At 41.1% G+C, this 17,500-nt stretch overlaps 1 long non-coding RNA gene across 1 annotated transcript in view; it reads left to right on the top strand.

Annotated features, from left to right (window-relative positions):
* Positions 1–8,579, top strand: part of LOC124145026 — an 11,205-nt gene extending 2,626 nt beyond the window's left edge. The window contains exons 2-3 of the long non-coding RNA XR_006862505.2: positions 2,727–3,472; positions 5,933–8,579. This is a non-coding gene — a long non-coding RNA (uncharacterized LOC124145026). The remainder of the gene's footprint in view (positions 1–2,726; positions 3,473–5,932) is intronic.
* Positions 8,580–17,500: the final 8,921 nt, after the last annotated feature.

Genomic DNA, 17,500 nt, shown 5'->3' with positions numbered 1-17,500 from the left:
ATAAGTAAGACCGCCTCAATTTGGTGATGCTATATAAGACCGCCTGTATGTGGTGATGGTATATAAGTAAGACCGCCTGTATGTGGTGATGGTATGTAAGTAAGACCGCCTGTATTTGGTGATGCTATATAAGACCGCCTGTATGTGGTGATGGTATATAAGTAAGACCGCCTGTATGTGGTGATGGTATATAAGTAAGACCGCCTGTATGTCGTGATGGTATGTAAGTAAGACCGCCTGTATGTGGTGATGGTATATTAGTAAGACCGCCTGTATGTGGTGATGCTATATAAGTAAGACCGCCTGTATGTGGTGATGGTATATAAGTAAGACCGCCTGTATGTGGTGATGCTATATAAGACCGCCTGTATGTGGTGATGCTATATAAGTAAGACCGCCTGTATGTGGTGATGCTATACAAGACCGCCTGTATGTGGTGATGCTCTATAAGACCGCCTGTATGTGGTGATGCTATATAAGTAAGACCGCCTGTATGTGGTGATGCTATATAAACAGGACCGTCAGTGCCAGGTAATACTAAGCCAATGTATTACATAAGCGGGATCTTTTATCTCAAATTCAGTCCACGGGTGGCAAATGTCTAAATCAATGCAGACCTTGGTCGTTTACCACTTTCAAAGAGCACCAAAGAGCACGGTGCTGACAAACGAAGGATCATAATCGCTGAAAATCTGGGATTGGGAGAATTGCAAGCACAAGCTCCTTAGTAGTATTGATTTGGCGTATTGTAACAGGCATAAAATTGTCAGTTCGGATAATTCAGACAAAGGTCTTGCGTGACGTGGTGATGGTATATAAGTAAGACCGCCTGTATCGGGTGATGCTCTATAAGACTGCCTGTATGTCGTGATGACATATAAGTAAGACCGCCTCAATTTGGTGATGCTATATAAGACCGCCTGTATGTGGTGATGGTTTTTAAGTAAGACCGCCTGTATCTGGTGATGCTCTATAAGACCGCCTGTATGTGGTGATGGTATATAAGTAAGACCGCCTGTATGTGGTGATGGTATATAAGTAAGACCGCCTGTATGTGGTGATGCTATAAGTAAGACCGCCTGTATGGGGTGATGCTCTATAAGACCGCCTGTATGTGGTGATGGTATATAAGTAAGACCGCCTGTATCGGGTGATGCTCTATAAGACTGCCTGTATGTCGTGATGGTATATAAGTAAGACCGCCTCAATTTGGTGATGCTATATAAGACCGCCTGTATGTGGTGATAGTAAATAAGTAAGACCGCCTGTATCTGGTGATGCTCTATAAGACTGCCTGTATGTGGTGATGGTATATAAGTAAGACCGCCTGTTTGTGGTGATGGTATATAAGTAAGACCGCCTGTATGTGGTGATGGTATATAAGTAAGACCGCCTGTATGTGGTGATGGTATGTAAGTTAGACCGCCTGTATTTGGTGATGCTATATAAGACCGCCTGTATGTGGTGATGGTATATAAGTAAGACCGCCTGTATGTGGTGATGGTATATAAGTAAGACCGCCTGTATGTCGTGATGGTATGTAAGTAAGACCGCCTGTATGTGGTGATGGTATATTAGTAAGACCGCCTGTATGTGGTGATGCTATATAAGTAAGACCGCCTGTATGTGGTGATGGTATATAAGTAAGACCGCCTGTATGTGGTGATGCTATATAAGACCGCCTGTATGTGGTGATGCTATATAAGTAAGACCGCCTGTATGTGGTGATGCTCTATAAGACCGCCTGTATGTGGTGATGCTATATAAGTAAGACCGCCTGTATGTGGTGATGCTATATAAACAGGACCGTCAGTGTCAGGTAATACTAAGCCAATGTATTACATAAGCGGGATCTTTTTTCTCAAATTCAGTCCACGGGTGGCAAATGTCTAAATCAATGCAGACCTTGGTCGTTTACCACTTTCAAAGAGCACCAAAGAGCACGGTGCTGACAAACGAAGGATCATAATCGCTGAAAATCTGGGATTGGGAGAATTGCAAGCACAAGCTCCTTAGTAGTATTGATTTGGCGTATTGTAACAGGCATAAAATTGTCAGTTCGGATAATTCAGACAAAGGTCTTGCGTGACGTGGCTGAGAGTGGGGATATCGAGCGTTGCCTGGCAACCTGATTCTACGTCGGATCAATAACGACGTATTTGCTTTTACGATGAAACGGCTGAGTTTGGAAGCAGCAGGGTCTTGGGCCCAACTCGGAGTAGTCACTCTGTCATGGGATTAGATCATGCTATAGTCAGTGCATCTGTCTGCAAGCCTCAGCATCTCAACCCAGCTGGCCATTGCTGGAAATACGTTCTCTGTACAAACTTGCATACTGAATAAGACAGAACGATATTTTAGTAATTCGTCCTAAAACTGACCGCTTATAAATAACAAGCTCTTACAATTATGAATTGCCCTTACCATACATGTGCTCTTAATGTCTGAACACTCGTTTATGGGCGCTTTGAGATATTTTTGTAATGGAAATTATTTCTTTTAACTTAGGCTTACGGGTGATACAAATTGTCAAGTTGTTTGAAACATAAACACAGTCAGTGGTAAACATTTACTTCTCATGCAACCTATCCTTCGTGAACTTGTCATCACTTTTAGATCCTTCTGAAACGTGTCGTGAGGGTATATTAAAGATGTGTAAGGTGTTCCGTATGTTAGGACACTGTCTGTGCTTTCTGCGAAATATACAACTCTATGATCTTCTTCAGTTGACAGGGCCGTGAAATAGCACCAACAGCCCTTGCTCGGATAACAGTGATAACAGTGACATCGGAGATAACTGGATAACAGTGACATCGGAGATAACAGGATAACAGTGACATCGGAGATAACAGGATAACAGTGACATCTGATATAACAGGATAACAGTGACATCTGAGATAACAGGATAACAGTGACATCGGAGATACCAGGATAACAGTGACATCTGAGATAACAGGATAACAGTGACATCGGGGAGGATAACAGGATAACAGTGACATCGGAGATAACAGGATAACAGTGACATCGGAGATAACAGGATAACAGTGACATCGGAGATAACAGGATAACAGTGACATCGGAGATAACAGGATAACAGTGACATCGGGGAGGATAACAGGATAACAGTGACATCGGAGATAACAGGATAACAGTGACATCGGAGATAACAGGATAACAGTGACATCTGAGATAACAGGATAACAGTGACATCTGAGATAACAGGATAACAGTGGCATCTGAGATAACAGGATAACAGTGACATCGGACATAACAGGATAACAGTGACATCGGAGATAACAGGATAACAGTGACATCGGACATAACAGGATAACAGTGACATCGGGGAGGATAACAGGATAACAGTGACATCGGAGATAACAGGATAACAGTGACATCGGGGAGGATAACAGGATAACAGTGACATCGGAGATAACAGGATAACAGTGACATCAGTGCTCAGTCTCCCCAGCAGGTATGGTATACTCCGGCTATGCTCGCATACAGATGTACGTTTTCTTTTTCATTTATTATTTACATTTTCATATTTCTAAATTTCATCAATCAACATACATAATTTACATTACTTTTTAAACCTAGAATGCCAGTGGCGTGGTTGGTAGTCCTGGGTAATGTGTTGAATTGATTCCACACGGGTTGGTCGTCACCCACCCCCTACTCCATCACAGTCTGCGAATGCGCTGATCTTTAGATTGTCTGTATTTGATTCTTTCATAGTGCGAACCCAATGGTCGCAGACATCACACTGTCTCAACAGTGGGTATATCACCCAGTTGGTATATTCCCCAGTAAGTATATTTCCCCAGCAGGTATATTCCCCCAGTAGGTATATTCCCCCAGTAGGTATATTCCCCACAGAAGATATATCCTCCAGTAGGTATATTCACCCTGTAGGTATATTTCCTCAGTAGGTATATCCCCTAGTAGGTTTTTCACCCAGTAGGTATATTCCCCACAGCAGATATATTCTCCAGTAGTTATTTCACCCTGTAGGTATATTTCCCCAGTGCGTATACCCCCCAGTAGTTTTTTCACCTAGTGGGTATATTGTCCCGTGAGTATATCCTCCAATAGATATATTCCCAAATAGGTATATTCCCCAGTAGGTATATTCCCCCAGTAGGTATATTCCCCACAGCAGATATATCCTCCAGTAGGTATATCTCCCAGTAGGTATATTTCCCCAGTAGGTATATTACCCTCATCTCAAGCCGGATATACATCCCTCCTTTCCCAGCAGGTATATTTCTCACTCTTCCCCAAATTGGTGGTAAATTACATTTCCTCCTTCAAGAGATATATTCCTCTGTCTTCCACCAGCCTATAAATTTATATTTCTCCACCCCCTTCATATACAAATGTAATCTCCCTATCTCAAGCAGGAAATACATCCCTCCTTTCAGGGTGGGTATTACATTCCCTCTACCCCAGCAGGTATGTGCACCCCCTACACAAACCCCCCACCCATCCCACCCCACCCCCTTACCCCTCCCCAGCAGGTATATATCAGGCAAAGCCTTATACGAGTGGATCCTTTAATTTATGATCGTGTGATTTTGGTCGCGGGTACAATTACGATTTTATTATCTTGCTGTATTGTGATTTAAGAGGCATCTGGCGATACACACTCCAAGAGACTGTTACCAAGCTACACGACTTCACGTTGGTGACATGTTCAAGTGCTGGTGTGATCACTACGTTTAGTGCCCTACCCTAAACTGAACACAGCTGTGTGACTCAATCCCTTAACTTGATCCTCTGATCTCATAGCGTTAGCATTAAAGTGACACCTGATACCAGATCTTGAAACGTCAAGTTAACCTCTAACCATGGATAAATATGTATTCTTAAATCGTTAATCTACCAACCAGTATGTACACACATAATACGTAAACAAACGAAACGTAAATTTTGCTAGTTTCAATTGGTACAAGAGCGATCATATTTCCCAATTTGAAGTCCAATATCACGAGGTGCGTGTTGCTAGCTGAATCCTCATCACATTGCAGGGTGTCGCCTTAAAAACAACTGTTTGGTTATAGTTACTCGCTGGGTGTTCTGGTGTACAGGTTCGTCCATAGTAGGGCTGGGACGGGCAACTCGGGTACTCGGGTCGGGTGGATACTGAGTAGGACCCGGGTACCCACAGGACTACCCGGACCCGTGGTTAGTCACGTGATATATTGTTTCATGACAAAAATTCACTTTATAACTGCATGGTTACACGACAATTTTAAGTCTCTAATGTTAACATTTCTTCATGACTATCAACACGTTCCTTCTGATTTATATATGTTTGAACAAAGCTTAAACGTCAGTCAACCTCAGTGTATGCATGACCACATCGTTTACGTGTATCTAAATATATTATGCCAGGGCTACTGTAAAACTATTCCCAATTGGACATTTTGTACCTATCTCTTGACACCAACAGCGGGTACCCGGGTAGTAAATTTGGACTCGTCCCAGCCCTAGACCATAGTGTATTTGTCCTTATTCATGTTATAAAATCTATGTTATTAAACACTCTTTGAGATTTTATTCTACACTCAGCTATAGGATGGTATGCTTCAATCGTTTAAAACCTTCTACTTTGATGAGAAGCACAGAACATAATTTGAAAATTCACTGCAAAACATACGTCTCGATGTTAAGTATTTTCTCAGGACAAATTATCAACAATAATGTTGATCTCCTATTTGATGTTTTGTCCCAGAAACTGAAATATTTGACACCTGGGCCCGTGTTTAGGACTGATCTAGAAGCTGTTAAAGGTACCGTGTGTTAAACAACCATTGTTTCTGTGATATTGTAAATAGATTGATATGCATAATATTTTGTGCACGACATGCATCCAAGTCAAGAATACTGTCTTACTTACAACACACATCATCATTTACTTTCTGTTTGTCAGGGCGTCAGATATAGAATACAGAAACCAGAGGACATGGAATGCAACAACAGAGCCGTATGACCTTCAGTGCAACACGATATTGAAAACAGTGATTAAAGTATGCCGTCCAAAAAGGGCATGTTAGTGTGTGTGACCTTGACCTTCTGTTGTAGTACATACTTCCTCTACGCCTACATGACACGTGACATGCTAACGAGCTGCATTGCCAGGGGAGGTCACTCAGGGAGTTACGGTTATGTACCACGGGGGCACCCTGACAGCAAGGATTTAAATATCCGGCGAGCGAAGGCGCTATTTTTTGAAAGGATATCAGAAGAAGAAAAGGATAAGTTTAGGGATCTAATGAAAATCTTTAGCGAAAAGGTGTCGAAGAATGTTACATATTTCATGTACGCGGGGGCGCTACTTGGATCCTACTCTCACCATGGACTGATTCCTTGGGACGACGACATGGACATCATCGTCAGCAACAACGACAGGCCGGCACTTCTGAAATCACTGCAGTCTCTCCCTCCAGAATACGAGCATTACACTGGGTGGAACACCACGTGGAAGTTCTATCATAAAAACTCCCCCAAAGCCGCCAAAAAACCATGGAACTGGCCCTTCGTGGACATATTCTTCTATGTGGAATATCCCACATATATTCAAGATGCCAGAGAAGCCAAAAAGAAATTTAACAAAAGTGTTGTATTTCCGCTGACCACAAGGCCCTTCATGGGTATGATGCTCCCAGCTCCAAGGAAGACGCGAGATTTCTTAAAAACAACCTATGACATCGATATGTGTGTTTCAAACTCGTATGACCACAGAATGGAAACAGATGTACCTTCTTATTGTAGAGCAAGGGTCCCCTGTTATCTTCTCCAAGACAGATTTCCATTTGTAGTAAGAAAGAATTCGGAAAACAAATCTCTTGAAACATTGGAAGACAGATACCATAATATATATAATAAGGACGTTTATGCACAAGAAAGTGCATGAACCATAGTTGTTGGTGCTTTATGAAGGCTCTGTAGTATGCGTTCACTCACTCGTATCTATTATAGTTGTGTCGGGTTTTATGCTTCCAGACATACCAGTCTTATTCACACCTCATTTCTACGGAAAAGTGCATATTATGTGAACCTGCTCGCCTCATGAGCAGGGGATTTGTACGAGAACATTTGTTATTGTTGTAGTCTGTTTTTGTTGACTTTGAAGAGTTTCAGCAGAGAGCACACTCTAATTACTGTATTCAAATACTTGTTCGCACAAACCGATTCCTATTAGTCTTATAAACAGAAGAACGAATAATTTTAGGTGTCACCATTGTTTCAGTCTGAAGGATCCTGTAGTGTATTGTGGGAAATAGGTGATGGGTTTTCATACTTTACTGATTTTGGGAAAACTATTCAGCCGCGTCAGATGTTGGCGACTATATGTATACACACAACTTATATTTATTCAGTAATCTGATTTAAGATTATACATGATTTTTTATGTGCCAGTATTTACAAGAGCAACGAAATGCGATGTCATAACGGTGTTTTTCCTCGTTATATTTCGTTTATACTTGTGCTTATTACAGCCGTCTCGTTGTTTTCCAGTCAATATCATTGTACCAGCATGGAGACTGTGATATTTCTTACTGGATCAATCAGATCAGTTGCCTTCTTTGCCATGTACAATCAGCTGTACAAAGTCCGTCTACCATCAGAACGTGATGTCACGTTTGTAAAATGTGTTCCATGGAGAGTGTCTTTCAGCATCATGTCTTGTTTCCCGAGTTATTCCATGCATGATGTAAGCCCTTGATGTACCCAGACCGAGCGTCGATACGCCGCAACACTAAGTCGTAATATGTAAAGGACTCGTTCACTGAGTATGCTGTTAATGGCGTATTCTTCGTCAAGTCCCGTAAACAACTTGGGACTATCGTTGTATGTGGGAGATAAATCCCGATAACAACTTAGGTGTATCGTTGTATGTGGGAGATAAATCCCGATAACAACCTATGTGTATCTTTGTATGTGGGAGATAAATTCCGATAACAACTTAGGTGTATCTTTGTATGTGGGAGATAAATCCCGATAACAACTTAGGTGTACCGTTGTATATGGGAGATAAATCCCGATAAAAACCTAGGTGTATCGTTGTATGTGGGAGATAAATCCCGACAACAACCTAGGTGTATCGTTGTATGTGGGAGATAAATCCCAATAACAATCTAGGTGTATCGTTGTATATGGGAGATAAATCCCGATAACAACCTAGGTGTATCGTTGTATGTGGGAGATAAATCTCGATAACAACCTAGGTGTACCGTTGTATGTGGGAGATAAATCCCGATAACAACCTATGTGTATCGTTGTATGTGGGAGATAAATCCCGATAACAACCAAGGTGTCTCGTATGTGGGAGATAAATCAACAAAGTTGTGTCACCTACCTTGCAGTATCAGTTCATTACTGAGTTCAACAAAGATGGACATCTGCAGTGAATACAGAGAGGAACACCAACATTACTACTGACCTTCCCCAAGTTCTGTTCTGACTCATCAGTAGTCATTCTTATGTACAAAACATTGACTGTATACCCAGTATCGTCTTTACCTTGGGAGCAGTTAAATATTTATGAGTTGTTAATAAAGAAATTGTGAGAGAAACATTACATTTATTTCATTCACTGCCAGCCTAAAACTGTATAAACGCCACTTTGTGGTCATTGATAAAACTTATGGACATGCATTCAACACAAGTTCAACTTGGTTGGCTAATGAGTGTGGCAACTATGGCAACAGTGTATACTTATACTGCCAATTACTTCAATTACAGTCATTGTTGTCGAATAAAGTTGTTTTCTTTCTTTGCAAATGTTCTTTTACCTATTATTTAAAAAGTTAACATCTTATTTGACAGTAACACTTATGATTGTTTCTAGCTTCTCCTTGTCCAGGGGCGGTCGGGTAGCCTAGTGGTTAAAGCGTTCGTTCGTCACGCCGAGGGCCCGGGTTCGATTCCCGACATGGGTACAATGTGTGAAGCCCATTTCTGGTTTCCACAGCCGTGATATTGCTGAAATATTGCTAAAAGCGGCATAAAACAATACTCACTCACTCACTCTCCTTGCCCATCTCTTTTGTAATTAACAAAAAATCTTGATGGTGAGATATACGAAGTGTATATAACAGAACACGATCTTCCTGCCACAAATGGTAATTGGGGTAATTGGCAGTAAAAGTATGGTAACTGTCAGGAATGTCTCCTCCTGCTCAAAATCAGACGCTTGATCCCCACCTGAGGAATGTGTTGCCATTCCTAATACAATGCCTGAGTCAATTCTTCGAGATTCTGTACTGGGGGTTCCCTGGCTCTAACCATACCCCCCAACTGATCCCATTGATGCTCGATCGGATTCAGGTCTGGGCTTCGAGAAGGCCAAGGCAGAGTCTCAATGGCGTTATGGCCAAATAAAGTTTACATTCAAGAGAGCACCATCCACATAACATCCCTAAGGCGCCACCACATTCTACTGTTTCCTGGACCCGTGAAGATCCGTGTTAGAATAGGTCTTCAGCAACCCATGCTTGCCGTAAAAGGCGAATATGCTTGTCGTAAAAGGCGACTAACGGGATCGGGTCGTCAGTCTCGCTGAGTTGGTTGATGCATGTCATCGATCCCAATTGCGTGGATCGATGCTCATGATGTCAGTCTCTGGATTGTCTGGTCCAGACTCGATTATTTACAGACCGCCGTCATATAGCTGGAATATTGCGGAGTGTGGCGTTAAACAACCAACCAACCAACCAACTACTGTTTCCTGGATGTTGCGCGGATAATATGTTACCCTTCGCCTTCACACACACGTCCTACCATCAGTATGGTGCAATAAAAACCGACACTCGTCAGATCAATGACGACTACTCCATGCCTTCAAGTTCCAGTATTTCGAGCCTGACACCAGACTAATCGGTTCCACGTATGTTGGGGTGAGAGCAGTGGACGTCTTATTGGTCTTCTGGCCCTTACTTCAGTCGACTCCTGATGGTGCTAAGGGACACTCAGTCGACTGATTACAGTTGCTGAAGACCAATACTAACCCGGATATTCACGGGTATGTGATTGTTGTGAAAAACAAATATATGAACAAATAATATAAATAACTACAACATCACTCATTTAGACATCCTTCGTGTATACATGAACATTGAGTGAGTTGGGTTTCACGCCGCTTTTAACAGTATTCCAGTTATATCACGGTGTGTCAGCTTAATGTGGGAGGAAAGCCCGAAGTGATGCAGGTCTCCGACGTTTACCACTTCGACGAAACCAACGAGCACGGATATGGTGCTGACAAACCTATAAACATAATCGGGGCGAACCGGGATTCGAACCCACAATCATAGGTTTCTGGCGTGCCAAGGTTTCTGCACAGCGAATCGCGGCGGCTTAGACGACTGACCCACCCGTGTCCCCATACATAAACAGTGTACAGATGATGAGTGGAGGAGTCCATTGGACTCATATTATTTGACAGTAACACGTTTGATTGCTTTTGCCGAGTCTGTCGAGTCGCTGTCACGCAAACAACGTGTCCTTGACGTCACAGTTCAGACGCTCATCTGACCCTTGACTTTGTGGATGACGAGAATTAGTGGATCAGTTCTGTGATGACTGCTGCGAGGAACTCACTTCACATTGACTGTAACATATCGACGCCTTGGTTATATCTATAATGTATCTACATGAATAAACAAATACAAACAAATTGACGGCGATCTTAATATTCCGATTCAATTAGCGATGAATAGGTTATGCATTTTTGGCATTGCGATTTGTGTGATGGTATTCTATCTACATATGTCTGTTTTAAATGCAGGATATGTAAAAAAAAATTTCCTTTTACATTTTTTTTCATTTTTAGATCATTCTCACAATTAAAAGAACCACATGTTGATCAGAATTTGTAAAATCAATATTGCTGGTCATGGACGCTGCACACTTAGTTAGATTGCAGTATTCTGACAGTTGAATATTTGGGAAAGTTTGCAGTCATTGCTGTTTATTTTCGTAAATGTTTTACAAATATAACTATTTTATTTAAAGGGTCATTATTCCATTCCGGGAAGCCAAGAAGTATATTCTCCTGGTTGAAAACGAAGCCATCTTTACAAGTACAGTAGAACATGGATATAATGAACTACACGAGACCGGAGACATCAGTATGCTATATACGTTGTTCGTTGTATACGTTTCCATTTATCGGTGGGGATATTCGTCTGCAGTTCGTGATCCCATTTTCCCTGGGTCCTAAACTAGTATTTTATCAATCGCCTGTAGGTTGTAAATACATGCCGATGGTGATTATAGAAAATATAAAGCCCTGAACAAGGATATATATGACAATATTCAAATAGTTAATTTCATACCATATCGTCTTGTGTCGCCGTAGACGTCTTCAAATCGTACGACGCGGTCGCGTACCCTGCAGTAGTATAATATACGGGTTTGTTGTGGGATGGAGTTGTGTTTATACGTGACACTAACTGGAGATTTTTCAGCTGCTTCATTCAGTTTACAGAAGGGACATCACTCTGTTTCGTTCAACTCTCCTTGGTCGAAAATAATAAACTTTCAGCATGGAAAACTAGTGTTGTTTCTGTCAAGACTCGAACTTAAGGTAATTACCGAATACAGGTGCTCACAACATCAAAAAATATGTTAAGAAAATAAACGTTTCAGAAGAAAGAAATGTTTTATCAACATTCATCTGTCTCTGAAAATATCTTTGTATCACTTCTAGCTAGGTAGCTATGTGGATGGAAATCTCAGATAAGTCAGTCTCAGTGACCCTGACTGACAGGCTGGCCCGGATGCCTGAATGCTAAAGCTGGTCCTATAGAAGCGCTCGTAAAATCTCCACAATCACCATCTTCATGATCAGTTAGTGAGTGAGTATGATTTTACGCCGCTTTTAGCAATATTCCAGCAATATCACGGCGGGGGACACCAGAAATGGGCTTCACACATCGTACCCATGTCGGAAATCGAACCCGGGTCTTCGGCGTGACGAGCGAACGCTTTAACCACCAGGCTACCCGACCGCCCTCTTCATTATCAACCTGTTTGAACACTGGACAGTTGTTTTCATGGCCTAATTAGTGATATGTTTCTGACAATTTTGCTTATTCTTTAATATTATCAATCTCTACATAAGACTCTCTTTACACTTACAATACTCACTGTGAGAAATAGCTAAAGAGTGCAACCTAATATTGATGGGTACTTGGTGCATGTAACAAGCATTCAAATTCGTGACTGTTTTGTTTTGTTGTTTAACGCCGCACTCAGTAATATTACTGCTATATGACTGCAGTCTATAACGGACCGAGTATGGACCAGACAGACAGTCCAGTGATTGACATCATGATAATCGATCTACACAACTGGGATACGATGACATACATCAACCAAGTCACCGAGCCTGACCACACGATCCCTCTTACGACAATCATGGGTTGCTGAAGACCAATTCTAACCCGAAATCTTCACAGGACCAAAACATTGGTGTTTGACTAACCCTTACTTGTCCAGACCGATCTCTGAACACACTCAATATCTTTAAGTTTTATGCATCATACTACATCACTAATACCTGTGTGATGGGCAATTTGTCAATGACATGCTTTCTTGGACTTGATGTCATAAAACTGTGATTATTACAATATAAAAGCAGGCTTGGGAGAGCGGGGTTCACAAAATGTCCTTTTAGCACAAACAATATAAAAGCAGGCTTGGGAGAGTGGAGTACACAAAATGTCCTTATTGCGCAAACAATATAAAAGCAGGCTTGGGAGAGTGGAGTACACAAAATGTCCTTATTGCGCAAACAATATAAAAGCAGGCTTGGGAGAGAGGGGTACACAAAATGCCCTTATAGCGCAAACAATATAAAAGCAAGCTTTGGAGAGTGGAGTACACAAAATGTCCTTATAGCCCAAACAATATAAAAGCAGGCTTGGGAAAGTGGGTTACACAAAATGTCCTTATAGCGCAAACAATATAAAAGCAGGCTTGGGAGAGTGGAGTACACAAAATGTCCTTATAGCGCAAACAATATAAAAGCAGGCTTGGGAGAGTGGGGTACACAAAATGTCCTTATAGCACAAACAATATAAAAGCAGGCTTGGGAGAGTGGGGTACACAAAATGTCCTTATTGCGCAAACAATATAAAAGCAGGCTTGGGAGAGTGGAGTACACAAAATGTCCTTATAGCACAAACAATATAAAAGCAGGCTTGGGAGAGTGGAGTACACAAAATGTCCTTATTGCGCAAACAATATAAAAGCAGGCTTGGGAGAGTGGGGTACACAAAATGTCCTTATTGCGCAAAAAATATAAAAGCAGGCTTGGGAAAGTGGGTCCACAAAATGTCCTTATTGCACAAACAATATAAAAGCAGGCTTGGGAGAGTGGAGTACACAAAATGTCCTTATAGCACAAACAATATAAAAGCAGGCTTGGGAGAGTGGGATACACAAATATCCTTATTGCGCAAACAATATAAAAGCAGGCTTGGGAGAGTGGAGTACACAAAATGTCCTTATTGCGCAAACAATATAAAAGCAGGCTTGGCAGAGTGGAGTACACAAAATGTCCTTATAGCGCAAACAATATAAAAGCAGGCTTTGGAGAGAGGAGTACACAAAATGTCCTTATTGCCAAACCAATATAAAAGCAGGCTTTGGAGAGTGGAGTACACAAAATGTCCTTTTAGCACAAACAATATAAAAGCAGGCTTGGGAGAGTGGAGTACACAAAATGTCCTTATAGCGCAAACAATATAAAAGCAGGCTTGGGAGAGTGGAGTACACAAAATGTCCTTATAGCACAAACAATATAAAAGCAGGCTTGGAGAAGTGGAGTACACAAAATGTCCTTATAGCGCAAACAATATAAAAGCAGGCTTGGGAGAGTGGAGTACACAAAATGTCCTTATAGCGCAATCAATATAAAAGCAGGCTTGGGAGAGAGGAGTACACAAAATGTCCTTTTAGCACAAACAATATAAAAGCAGGCTTGGGAGAGTGGGGTACACAAAATGTCCTTATTGCGCAAAAAATATAAAAGCAGGCTTGGGAAAGTGGGTTACACAAAATGTCCTTATTGCACAAACAATATAAAAGCAGGCTTGGGAGAGTGGAGTACACAAAATGTCCTTATAGCGCAAACAATATAAAAGCAGGCTTGGGATAGTGGGATACACAAAATGTCCTTATTGCGCAAACAATATAAAAGCAGGCTTGGGAGAGTGGAGTACACAAAATGTCCTTATTGCGCAAACAATATAAAAGCAGGCTTGGCAGAGGGGAGTACACAAAATGTCCTTATAGCGCAAACAATATAAAAGCAGGCTTTGGAGAGAGGAGTACACAAAATGTCCTTATTGCCAAACAAATATAAAAGCAGGCTTTGGAGAGTGGAGTACACAAAATGTCCTTTTAGCACAAACAATATAAAAGCAGGCTTGGGAGAGTGGAGTACACAAAATGTCCTTATAGCGCAAACAATATAAAAGCAGGCTTGGGAGAGTGGAGTACACAAAATGTCCTTATAGCACAAACAATATAAAAGCAGGCTTGGAGAAGTGGAGTACACAAAATGTCCTTATAGCGCAAACAATATAAAAGCAGGCTTGGGAGAGTGGAGTACACAAAATGTCCTTTATAGCGCAATCAATATAAAAGCAGGCTTGGGAGAGAGGAGTACACAAAATGTCCTTTTAGCACAAACAATATAAAAGCAGGCTTGGAGAAGTGGAGTACACAAAATGTCCTTATAGCGCAAACAATATAAAAGCAGGCTTAGGAGAGTGGAGTACACAAAATGTCCTTATAGCGCAAACAATATAAAAGTAGGCTTGGGAGAGAGGAGTACACAATCACGTCTAGTAGACAACTCTGTAGAGCACCGTAAGCAAACTTTTTAGATAAATAACACAAACTTAAGCACTGTTGAGTATCACTGCTCACACGGCGACATAGAGGCGGAGGCGGTTCGCATTTTGAAAAGAATCGGCAGAGTAATGACCACACGTAGTTTATTTAATATGACAGACATGGGGGGCCTTGGACTTATATGAAAAAGAATTGTCCTAATTGAATACGACTGTTAAAATATTTTTTTAAGTTCTGCCACAAAAGATACATTGTTGCAAACGCTTTTGAAAAATAAAAGCTGCGTAAAACCATACTCACTCACTCATACAGAGAGAATGGAACTGCAGCCCTGTAACTCTCACTTCCGGTTATATGCATAATAGAATATGTGTCACTGAGACTTCTTAAATAGAAATTAAAGTACAATTTAGCATTAATTGAAGGTAGTTCAAGGAATGTATATAATTATTTTTAAACAAATGTTCAAATTATGTGCACATGTGGGGCACAGAAAGCAGTTGGTCATTCTTGATTAATTTGTTTCCTGGCATAGTTGACAGAAGACAACTTACTCGTACAGTTGACAGAAGACAACTAGCTTGATCGACGAGGGATTTTACAACTGTAGTTGAAAGGCTTGTATTGTGGGGGAAACAAGGACTGCCTGTATGTATCAGTCACTAAGTAGTAGCTCAACTTATAACCAATAATCTGGGAGAAGTTAGTGAAAAAAAGAGTGACCAGTGGGAGTGGACGGTTTCCATGGACTCGAAGTGATAAGGTTGGAAGAATCGCTGCGCTCCGAGCCTATACATATTCTTCCAGTGCGTTTGTGAAGTGTCTGTTTGCTGTTTTAAGAGTCATCTGAATAAATAATTATCCTGTTCCTGTTGGGTCGTCGTCTGGACGTGCAGTTCCAAAACAAAAGAACCTGGTTACAATTCTGTATTTGGAAATAAAAAATAAGACTTCAACCCAAGCAAATGAGCACTCCAGGAGGTTTGGGTTGGCAAATATCTCAAGGTAAGTCTTAACCGTAAATAAGGTTTTTTGTTCTGCTGGCTACAGTTCTATTGTGTAATAAGGTTGAGTAGGAGATAAGAATTAAGAAGATTTAGTTAATTCATGTGTTTAGAAAAAGTTACATAAGTAAATGGACAGAATTAGTTTATCTTGTTTTAGCGAAAAAAAAGTATGAATTCAAAGCAGTAAGGAATTACATAGCGGGGTAATGCCCATATAGTGCAAACGACATAAAAGCAGACTTGGAAAAGTGGAGTAGACAATCACGTCTTTTAGATAACACTCTGTAGAGCACCAAAAACAAACTTACATGTTGTCCCTATTTAATTGTGCATACAATCGGGTAAACTGCAAATCTTAGATAACTAACACAAGCTCAAGCACTGTTGAGTAGCACTGCCCCCACGGCCATATATTTATCATATGTTGGGTGGTTTTCACGGTAGGATAAAGCCCACGGATAAAAACGATATCCATTGGTGTGGTGTCATAAGCGGATAGAGATGAAAATATCACAGGTCTAGTAGGGACTACTTTCAGTGATTACAAACAAACATGGCGTCGCCCTTGTCGTTCGGCGATAGTCAGAATTAACCTTGGGGAATCTGGAGAAACTACTGGGATATTTGCTAAAATTATCAAACGAATAGTCTACTATACTGAAAAGCATTGTCTAACTGTGACGTAGATAAGTTTTGCCAAGTTTGGAGATATAAATTGAGAACATTTCAGCGAGGCCACCAGCTTTGCGGGATCAGTTTACATATCTGTGCTTGTAGACCTCCGCGGCTTGGAACCTTTTCCCCAAATGAAAACAGTTGGATTTCGTCAAACTATGTTCGAATTGTTGCCTTGTTTCATTTTGTCGATGTGTGTACATCTGATTGCACTTCTGTACGTCATGACAGGACAGGCCGACTCTGAACAAATTCGGGGTAGTTTTTCAAACACAGCTCGATGTGACATTGGAATCTAAGTAGGATTGTTTTCTAAGAGGATTCCTGCCCTCCAGATTGGCAGGAATCCTCTCAGAAGACAATCCTACATAGATCCCAATAATGTCACTATATAGCTGATCCCGTTTCGTTTCCGAGTAAGATTTGGTCCCAGCAATCTATTCTGGTCGGAAACCAAATGGATCGGATGGGCAAGGTAGGTGACTTGGCTGATCGCGTGTCGTCTTGACTCGATTATGTGCAGGCTGTCGTCATAGAACTGGCATATTGCTGAGTGTGGCGACACACAACAAATAAACAAACAAACACTATATACATGATACAGCCGACAAAGTGCTAATATGACTTAAAATATTACGTTATTAATTAATATTTGTAATAAATAAACAGGATTTGAAACAGTGACCTAATATCATGTGTTGTGGATACAATTGCAATTTAATTTACTGCTCGATTCCAAACACATGGTCCATTACCACAGTGTCAAGTGTGGTTTGACCCTTGCTTATTCATCAAAAAGACACAGTCTGATAGTACTCTGCAGCATGAGGTTTCATGACCAACTGTGGAATGAATGAGTTAAAGCCGTTGTAGGTATCAAATATACAATCCCCGGCCGCATCATACCAAAAGACGTTAAAATATGGTACTTGTTACCCTGTCTGGCG

The sequence above is a fragment of the Haliotis rufescens genome, unplaced genomic scaffold (genome assembly GCF_023055435.1).
Source record: "Haliotis rufescens isolate VD_foot unplaced genomic scaffold, xgHalRufe1.0.p SCAF_1, whole genome shotgun sequence".
Taxonomy (NCBI): domain Eukaryota; kingdom Metazoa; phylum Mollusca; class Gastropoda; order Lepetellida; family Haliotidae; genus Haliotis; species Haliotis rufescens.
This window is presented reverse-complemented; position numbering and strand designations above follow the sequence as displayed.